Below are 11,654 nucleotides of genomic sequence, written 5' to 3' on the forward strand. Positions count from 1 at the left end.
GATTTTCTTTCTTTCCCGTTTTGTGCTTTCTTTTTTTTTTTTTTTGTTATTCTTTTGAAAAGCATTAGCATTCTAATTTTATGCAAATGATTTTGTCTAACTTTCATTTCTCAAAACTATTGTTCATTTTATGAGCTTGAAATATTTGAGAAGAAAATATTCCTTGTTTTGTCACAACAAAAAAGAAAGAAAGATGTTTTGTAAACTCATAAACCTTGAAAAAAATAAATTTTACAGCCAAAATGAGAAAAAAAAATGTAAACTGCACTAGGGTTGTGGTTTTGTAATTCAATAATAAGTCTTTCGGTCTTTTATTAATATCTATCTATATATAAAGCATCTGTCTATATGTATAAAATAAAGGGTGTTTTTAAAAAAATATATCATTTTTTTACTTGCCAATGTTATCTTTATCATTAAGGGCAAAATGATCATGATATAGTTACAAATAAAAACTTAAAACCATGTTTTTCTCTTCAAGTTGCTCTGATTTGATTTCTACATATTTATCTAAACCTCTATATCGATACAGTTATTTACATTATTTATCTTTTCCCTAAAATATACACACATATAGAATGTGCCCACTCATTAGTTGATATTAACGTACGTTTAGTTAAGAATTGCATGGCTCACAGTAAGATACTTTGTATTGTTGTTGTAATCAAATAGAAAAAAAAATCTAGCATAAAACTTTCTTTAATTACATTTAACAAATTAAAAGAAATTCCGAAAAATAAAATAACAAGTTACCCATTTTTACTAGGGTTAATTTCAAAAACCTCTCCCAAGATTCATCCTAATAACACATGGCACTCCCAAAGTTTAAAAAATCTCACTTACCTCCCTTTTCAATATGATATGACTAGATGTCCCGATCAAAGACATTGAAATGACATAGTTACCCACAATGTCTTCCTACTTTTTTTAAGTAGCAAAAGGTTGGGAAAATGTTAAAAAAATATGAGCTAAAATATCTAAAAACAAATAACAAGAATGCTATCTAAATATTTTTCTTCTTCCTTGTTGCAAAAATCTTTGCTTTTATTGTTCGTCTTTGCCAAACAATTCAAAAATTTGTACTTTTAATGTTCGTCATTGCCATAACCAATCTCCTATAATTTTCATTCTAATTTCCCTCTTTGCAGCAAAACTTTTGTGTTTCTTTGCTCTTAATTTCTTTCTTGTTGCGACCAATCTCTTGAAACTTTTGCCTTTTTATAATATTTAATTTCGTCCTTGTTCCTACTTTTGCAACCTTCTTTTATTCTAGGTTTAATATTCCACCTTATATGTCTTTTTTTCATATTTCAAAAGTCACAAATCAAATTGCACAAGGATAATATAATCTCTCTCCTCCAATGCATTTTTTCAGTATTATTTTTATACGTAAGGGGTGATAATGTTACACAAATTATCATTCAAGGGGAGGTATATGAGATTTCTGAAACTTCAAGAGTGCTAGGTAATATTACAATAAATCTCAGGGGAGGTTTCTGATATTAACCCTTTTACTATTATGTTATGATTGATATCCATCAATTAACTCAAATTTAATTTGAAGATGGGCAGCAAACAGGAGTCCTAGGACACCTGCCTGCTTAACAAAACTTCCTTCTTCTTCTTCTTTTTTTTTTTTTTTTTTTTTTTTGATAAACAACTAAACTTCTTTTCCTTATGGGATTAACTGTTTCCATACAGTACTAACAAAAAGTAACTTCTTTTATTATGGGATAAACTGTTTTTGCAACAGAAGCGGTTGTCTTGAAACAATTTCAAGTATTTGTTTGTCTTCAAGACAATTTTGCTATTTTATTAAAACTCTTTTTCCTTATTGCCAGCTAACCTAAAAGTTTACTAGTACAGTATAACATGTTAACTGTATAACGTATCTACGTGTGTCATTTTTTGTGATTAAAGTTTCAGTTTCCACCGACCACACTTCCAACCTCATGTTTCCTATTCTTTTGAAATATTAAAAAAAGAAACGAATAAAGAAAAGCCTCCTTGTATAATGCTAATGGAGTATTCAACTGAGATGCAAAAATAATCATTGAACAATATGGGTAAACTGCTACATCCTTTACTAAGAAAAAAAAAAAAGGGAGAATGATGTCAATGGATAAACTACATTCACAAGATACTTGTCTATGGTCTCTTAATAATTAATATTAAAGAAAAGATTAATAATTTACAAAATTCAAATCATATGCACCCTCAACTTAAAATAGATGTATTTCCCATATACGAAATATTTCCTTAAACTCTCAATGTAATATATGGAAGAAATTTAGGGAGCTTTTATATATTAGCATTTACCGTAATTATGCGGATAAACTGTATCGGGTTTGCCTTAAATAAAACCCTTAATTATGTGCATGAAATGTGTTTATTTTTCAAAAAAAATTTTAATACTAAACGACGTATAACTTAAGCAACATAAACAAATTAATGGATAATCCACATTTTTTTTTTCATTTTATGAATTCTCACGTTGAGAATCGCTTTTTTGCAGATGGAGTCTTTTGAAAAACCTACTGTATACCAATTTGCCTTATTGCTTCTTGGAATGTAAATGGTATATGGTAGATGACCCTAGTGCATATGTTTTAAATCATATTAATATGGTAATAATACGTTTCTTTTTTGGACCTTCAAAGCTTTCACCCAAAAAATATATATATAGAACAATAAAACATATCATGAATCTAATGATTCTGACCTGATGATAAAGTATCCATCACCTTGCTTGTGTGCTGTGTGTGCATGGTGACCTAAACACGGTACTGAAATCTAGTGAAGCATTTTATTTTACATAAATTAAGTAATTCTTTCACGTAATAATTTGTTTACCGTCCTTTGTGAGTTTTTCTTACTGATATTTATTGCACCGGATGAGGTGGCAGGAGCTATTATGCACATTTGGCAAAGGATGAGTTAAGATGGAGAAGAGAAGGAGGGCTTGGTCAAAGAAGAGTACAAGTGCACAGGTGAATGAAGGAACAAAGATGACAAAACGGGCAATCTTTTAAGTTTTGTGTAACAGAAATTGCGGTGGCCAAACACTTGTCACTCATGCCGCTAAAGGGTTCGGTTGTAATTGTATTTGACTATTTTCTTTGTCTTTTTTTTTTTTTTTTTTTTAAAAGGGTCTATCATTTGTGATCCTGCTTGGATATACATTGACTTGGATGGAACCTTGTGAGGTTGTGTTTCTTGACATATATGACAACATTTCTGTTTTTTCTTTTACATTATTAAAGTTCAAAAATAATAAAGAATTCAACAACTAGAGATTTATTTTATTGTTTCTTTATGAACAGCTGGAGATTTACATCATCCACAGGGGATTGTCTATGCGTGCGTGTGCATAAAAGTCACATGGTCGTTGCCAGATATTTAAGTGCATTCGTTACAGTTTTGCTTAAAGTGGGTACGGTACTTTTGATGGAAGATCATCTAGAAAACATTTTTTATTTTTGCTGTATTTGTAATGTAATGTATATCTGATAAAATTGTAATTCAAAAAAATACTTAAGAAATAATAAAATTTTTTTAATAATTCATTATCTGAAGACACATATTTTCTAAAAATACTAATACACAGATCATGGATAGTTTTCGTTTCAGAGGAGATAAATGAACACCCCTCTATTCTAAAATCATGTTTTATAGACATTGATAATATCTAATAATATTATGGGTAAAAAAACAAAATGCCCCTTGTTGTAAATCTAATATACAAAAAAGCCTTACGTGGTTTCAAAATGTACAAAACGACACCTCATGCTTTGAACTAAATTGTAAAAGTGATGGAATCCATTAAAATCAATGCAAATGACTTATTGAAACCTAAAAACAAATTTTTTATATCTAAGTTTTAGGAAATATACATATTCTATCCCTTCTCTCTCTAGAGAATGAAACAAATGACTCTGTTGATCGAGCTGCCTTTTGCTTAGTTATATGAGGACATTTTTGTCATTTCGTCCGTCCCCGTTAACTTTAACGGATTCCGTTGCCTTTACAATTTAGTTCAAAACATGAAGTGTCGTATTATACGTTTTAAAATTATGAAAGACTTTTATGTATATTAAATTTACCATAGGAGACTCTTTTGTTTTCAATTTATGATAGAGAAAATGTAATGCCTAATTTCTGGTGTTTCAGTCAAACTTTTAATGTGAATTATCGTTTCGATTAAAAAAAAAAAAAGAAGTCAAACTTTCAATGACTCTTTTACGTGTGATGACTATAGTAACTTGTAAGACTTGTATGGGCAAAGGTGTTGAAAAAGAAACTTTACAAACAAAATTTTCATGGTCCAATGTCAAATACCTCACATCAAAAGTTGGGTTTTGCACCGTTAACTAAACTCATTAGCTCAACATGAAATTTCTATCACCATTGCTACTCAATTTAATCAACATTTTGTCCCTCATCAGAACTCGAAAAACTCTACTAACTAGTACAACTAATTGTTCTAGCAAGTGTATAGAGACCACACTTTCATTAATTTGCAAAGTTTATCATATAAAATGCATCCTTTCACATTTGTTGTTGCATTCTCAAATATCAGCCACATAGAGCCCCGGTAACAAGTTGGAGACTTGGAGTTAGACACCCACTAAATATACCTGTAGTCAGCAAAGAAAGCCAATATATGATTTAAGGTTGAATATTTAATTTCACAAAACTTATATGTAAATATCACTTTTCTCTTGAATGTATCAATAGACGTCCTAAAAAAAAGTATTAATAGGCAGTATTATAAGCTGCCAAGTAATGCAACTGTTCAAGTAGATTGCAAATGTTTAATTACCATCTATATTCTCTCCTTTAATTCTATTTTGACTTCTGACCACTGTTTTGGTAACCGCAAACAAATATATGAAATGATTTCTACGACTAGAATCTAGAATATCTTATGTTTAATGTACATATTGCTTCGACAGACATGACACAGTAGTTGTAGGGGCTAGTGGGTATACAGACCCAACTAGACCAAAGGAGTGCTATGGCACAACCCTTAGATTTTTTTCGCTGCTGGTAAGGTTTGACACCTCACCAACAGCCCAATGAGGGACTTAAGTCCTTTCCTGGTGGCCACTGAGCCATTGGTCCAGTGATTTCCTAATTAGTTAATTACATAAGCCAATCTTCCATCTATATACATAATAACCCTCCTTTTAAGCACAGTAGTGTACCTGATGAATTGCTAGTCTTACATAATAAATTTAATTAATATAAATAAAGGACTCTAGAGACTAGAGAGGCTAATAAATAAGCTGTACCATTGATCAAATGATTTGGTTAATTACAAAATACTCCACCGACAAGTGCATTTTTCTCGGTTTGTCCTTCTCACTATTCGATTGGATCACTCTGCATCTTGAATTTTTAAATTTCTTACCTAGTATTACAATTAGAGGTGTCAAAATAGGTAATTTGGGTAGAGTTTGGACGGGTTGAAACGGGTAATGAGTATAAGTGAATCAAACCATTTATACCCATAATTTGGATTTTTCTTCAAAAATTCCACGAGCAAGGTATGCAACTAGCAGGCCTACCTCTACAGAAATCCAAGATCGATCTTCTAATGACGCGAATCTGGAAGAACTTCCTAGGTCTCTTACATATTCTTCCATAACGGATAGTCGTTCCCAACTTGATGAGTTGAGGGTACTTACAATGGAGTATAAATCGACAAACAAAACATCAGGACAGAATTTTATGCAAAATACAACTATGACAAGAGGATATGGTTCTTCAACAAATACAGGTGACAATCTCGGCAAAAAATATAAGAAGAATTCTACATCTTCTTGACAAGAACAATACAACACATCCAATTTTTTGACTGGTTTGAAGTATATTCTCAGAAAAATAATATTGATTATCCTTTCTGCCAAACAACAAATATGATAAAAAAAAGTGGTAGACAACTGAAGGAGAAATCTAAGCAGAACTTCCACCACCAAAATCAATCACCTTCTCATACAAATCAATAGAAATCAATGTCAAACCATTCAAGCTCAAAACTACCTAGGATGGAGGAACATTCAATGCTAAAGACATCCAGGGAATCTACGAACAGAACAACTACACCGACAAGTATCTACAAACACCCGGAGAATATCTCCTTACCCGACCTATTCCCAAACCCTTTCCACAAATATCTCTTCATCAAATCCACTTTTCAAACCTCATGAAATATCAACCAAGTTTCATAAAAAATTCCAAAATAAACCTCTAAACCAATTAGAAAAATGAATAGCCAAAATAGAACAATCCTTTTCTACCCCAATATCCAAACAACGATCAAATAATCAAGGATCTGCAAGTATTAGCCAATCAGCCTGCACAATAACCAAAGAAGAATTCCAAGAGTTCTTGACCTTAAACAAGTTACATCAAGCCTCTTCTTCACAAAACCAAATTTCTAATTGGAAAATTTCCCAAAAATTATACTATTCTTGAGTTACCTATCCAGATGTCCTTCTTCAGAAAAAATCCAACGTCTTCCAACATTCATATAATGCAAAATAACATCTATGAATGGAGCATAGATGGAGTTTTCGAATACAATATTCTTACAATTCTTCAACAAATGACAATGGTGGCCACAGCTTATCAGACATCACATGGCTATACTGACCAATTAACTGTCCATATCCTAATAACAGGATTTACCGTACAACTCAAAAGTTGGTGGGATGAACACCTCACTACAGAAGACAAAGACATCATTCTCAATACAATCAAAGTTGATATCAATGGCGAACCAATTATTCAAGATAGAGACACTATCTCAGATGCGGTAGCAACATTAATATTCACTATCGCAAAGACATTCGTCGATGACTCAGGAATATTCAGAGAAAAATCATTAGGGCTGTTAAACAATCTCAAATGCAAAAATCTCTCAGACTTCAGATGGTACAAAGGCACATTTTAACTAGGATATATGCAAGATTAGACGGCAAAAAAGCCTATTGGAAAGAAAATTTTCTTGATGGCCTTTCTAAATCACTAAGAGACCTAGTTCGAAAAGAACTCAGGACTCAATACAACGAGACTATACCATGGGAAACAATAACCTATGGATAGTTAACCAACTAAATCCAACAAGTTGCACTCAAAGTATGTCGACAAGACAAGATACTCAAACAACTTGCAAAAGATCGAGCCCAAAGAAGAAAGGATCTTAGATCCTTCTACGAACAGTTTGGGCTACCTAACTGTTACAAGAAACCTCATAAATGACCCAAACCCACAAAACATCTTGAAAAATCCTTTTTTAACAAAAAGAAATACCAGTCCAACAAACAACTACCTCCCACACAACCATCACAAATCACAAGACCAGCCCTACCTACAATCATCTGCCACAAATGCCATAAATCTGGACATATAGCCCGATATTGCAAACTCAATCAAAAAATCAACACCTTAAGTCTAGAAGACCAAATCAAAACCCAAATATCAAATCTTCTAATCGAATCAGAGACTACTGATTCTGAATGAGAAGAAGACTATGTCAATCAATTGGATGATGGTATTTTTCATCTTCTTCCCAAACCACCAGCGATGAAGATAAAAAAAAGAAGGTCCTATAGTCAATGTATTGACTAAGGACCAAAACCTTCTCCTCGACATCATTGAAGATATTTCTGAAACAGAAAAAAGACAACTATACCTGAACAAATTCAAAGAATCCCTGAACCAAATTTCAACCTCTTTAAACCCGTTAACCAAAGGCTCAAAATTCCTCAAAACCTATAATCTCATAGACATTCTTGATAAGTTTCCTTCTAAACCTACTTAACCCTTCAAAATCTTCAAACAGAAATTGATCTTCTCAAAGAAGATATTAGAGTTATCAAAATTAAACAAGAACTTGATAGTCTTGTTCTTCAAAACCTAGCCAAAGAACCCACAAATTCAAATATTCAACATGATACTGAATTCTTAAACCAATTATCCAAGAAAATCTAGAAGGATAAAGATCATTTGGTCCAAATTCAATTACTAATTAGCAATAATTATGTAATCGAAACCGAAGCCTTATTTGATACTGGAGTAGACCAAAGCTGTATTTTTGAAAACCTTATTCCAACCCAATTCTTTGAAAAACCAAAGAAGAATTCAGGGGAGCCAATGGTTCTAAACTTGAGTCAGTTTTAGACTATCAGATGTTCAAATCCAATTTACCTCCTTATCCATCCCAGATACTTTTTTTCTAGCCAAGATATTGACCAATAATGTTATACTAAGAATATCCTTTATTCGCCAACTAATTCTCCACTTAACCACCAATGGGGGCATAATACCCTAACTCCTTGATTCTAATGTCCTCCTACCCTTCTCCAAATCATTAAAACTAACAGATTCTGTTTTGCAGGAAGATGGTAAACTTAGCAATCAGAAAAATAAATAATTGGATTCCAACTAAACTTGCTAATGATACAATTTCACATATTTCCAAAGACTATTATTCTTACAAACAGGAATGCAGGGAAGACAGAATCAGGTACTTCGATGTTATATTCTACAACACGGAAACTGGTGATCGAATTCCTCCACACCTCAGACATAAACATGACAACATTGCTGCAAAACCAACAAACTATACGGCCCGAAGCCTAAAAGATCAAAGCTTCATGAAACGAATGAAAATTTAGAGGTTAATCCTCAATAGACATTGGCTTAAGGAATGGGGAATACAAACACCTGAATATGACGAAATGATTCAGGAAACAAAACAAGAATTATCAACAATCATTTGCTAAATACACAAACAGATGCTTCTAAGGACATTCAAACTAGCTCAACCGAAACAAGAAAATCAAAAAATTACTCTCACTGTAGCACCGGAAGTCACTGTAGCAGTCCGGCAAGTTACTGTGCAAACACGACAACAAAAAGATAAAATATGCACTGTAGCGGTACTGTACACTGTAGCAAACAGTAAAAATTATTGTAGCGGGTATTGTAGCAATGTGAAAATTTTGCTATAAATACCCCTCAATAGCACAAATACACACAACTTCTCAACACCATTTCTTCAACTTAACTTCTCTCTCTAGTTGAAGAATTCTCTCCTCATTCTCTCTAGAATACAAATTAGTTTTTAGGTTTTAAATTTAAGAACAAGATCAAACAAATTTATTCTCAAACTTTGTAAGTCTTCTTGCAAACTTTATATTTAATCTTATTCTGTTAAATGGTTGGTTAAGCCGCCATATATTCATATTCATTTATTTATTTTATTTATTCTGTTTATACTAACAATCCATGGTCGGTTATACCGCCTAAACTAACAATCTAGCTAGTGGTAGTCCTACTGCAACTCACTTCTTAACTCTTATGCTCTTTATTTTCCTTATTTTCTTTATTTTCCTGATTTAAGGGGCTAACCCCTCATCCCGTCTAGTATCAAAGTCAGACGGGACGAGGGGTATAAATGAATATAAATGGGTAAGTCAAAAAATGAATTAGGTAATCTAATTACCCATTTATAATCCATTTATTTTAACTTTTTGTAAACTCATTTAAATTCATTTTTATAAACTAAATTATCAATTTATACCACCCTTTGCATCCATCATTAGTTTTAAATATTTACTTATAATAGTCAATAAACCTAATTACCAATTTTTTATCATTCGTGCTCTATGTCGCAAGATTACATACTATTTAATAATTGAACAATAAGAATATAAAAATTCGAACTAAGCCCTATGAAAGTTAACATAAAAACTGAATTCAAAAACTTTGAATTCCTAGCATTTTTTCCATGTGTAAATTTTAATTTTCATTTTGGGTAAGTAGAAAAGGAAACTAAAACTTTTCATAAATTGATAATGCTGAAAAATGAACAAGTTAACAAGCTACGAAAAATAAAATGATAAAATAAACTAACAAATAATAATAATAATAATAATAATAATAACAATGAAATAAAAGTAGTTAACATCATGACAAAATGAAAAATTTGAAAAAACATTAAGGAGGATGTCTATCTACATAAAAAATGCATCAAATGTTTGTTAAGCCTAAAAAATAAAACATTTCACTATATACAAGGTTTCAACAATATTAATGGATGGAAGTCTCCAACAATGAGTTCAACAATCAAATGCAGGCCTCAAATTTCTTCTAATTGGGTGGGGGAAGAGAGAAGGTATGGGGAAGATAATTTTAAATGGATTAATTGAGTTTGATGGGTTACCCAACAATATCCATTTAATAAATTGGTATTATTGGATATGCCATTTATTCTCATATGCAAAAACTTAAGATATCCATATCCGTCCATAAATATAAAAACTTCCCCCTATGACTCTGAATAGATAGATATGGATAAATTTAATTAAATGAATTTGTTTGCCACCTATAATTACAATCAAGCTAGCAACCCAAATCTAATTTTGTCATGTAAGGTGCAATAGTGCAAGGATAGGAAAAGTATGCCTTTGCTAAATCAATAATTTGTTGAGTTTCGTGAAACATGTTTGGAGGCACTTTGTACGCAAATCATGATTCTTTTTTGGAGGGTATATGGGTCTTTGCATTTTGATACATGCATGGGAGCCAATCACTTTTTTCCACAAAATATTGCCTTTATTGACAGCGTATATGTTGTTTCCAAATAATGTGTATTCATCTAAAATGATAAAATAAGTTTTGTCTAATTTTTTTTTTTTTTAAAAGGGACGAAATAAGCTTCTATTTCGATGTTTATGGGTTCATTTTTCTCAACAGTGGAAAAACTTTAAAACATTAGGATGTTAGTTGATCCAATTCGACGATAACAAGAGCAAAGCAAGAATTATGGATTTTGAGGGTGCATTTGTAAGAGATCCAAATGATCATGTTACAATAACAAATGCGGTAACTTTGTGCTCATGCTTCTTATTTTGGGGTTCTCATATGAGCTTTGGTGCATTTTGGTATCTTATTTTATGCTTCTTAATTATGAGAAAATTTCTTTTATTGCGTTTATCCTTAAGGAACATATTATCTAAGTTGTTGCCGCCATTGACTTTGTTGTCTGAGAAGCTTTACTGTTGCTCTCTTGAGCGAAGTGTTGATTCGGTCATATTTGGCACATCATTTTTAGGATGTCGGTTCATTTTGTGCATGAATATTTAATAATCAAAGCATTGACTAGGCCATAATTGGCACATCATTTCTAGGATGGACGTTCATTTTGTGCATGAATATTTGATAATCAGCTACTAAAGGTGGGGCTGTCGTAGAGCAATGTGGATCCATCAGTTGAATATGCATTCTAAAACTGCATCTTGGAGAACGAATACATCCAATAGACAAGTCACCATTTTACTTTTTCTGGACTTTAAGATTATCCCTTTTTTCTGTAATTATCCTCTCACAAAAGCCACTGTTTTAAGTTTTTTTTTTTTTTTTTTTTTTGTATTTAAGATTATTTGAATATTTTTGCATTTATCCTCTCAATTTTGTGAGGTGACATATGTAAACTGAAAAGGATGATTAGAAAGGTACAAATGAGGCAAGAGAAGGTGTTTACAAAATCTCGCAAACGTTTTCTCCAAATAATTCCTTTCAAAACAAATGTTATCCTGAATCAGCTTCACGCTTTTTTTTTTGGTTCCAGTAACTGAGCAGGC

The sequence above is a fragment of the Coffea arabica genome, chromosome 8c (genome assembly GCF_036785885.1).
Source record: "Coffea arabica cultivar ET-39 chromosome 8c, Coffea Arabica ET-39 HiFi, whole genome shotgun sequence".
Taxonomy (NCBI): domain Eukaryota; kingdom Viridiplantae; phylum Streptophyta; class Magnoliopsida; order Gentianales; family Rubiaceae; genus Coffea; species Coffea arabica.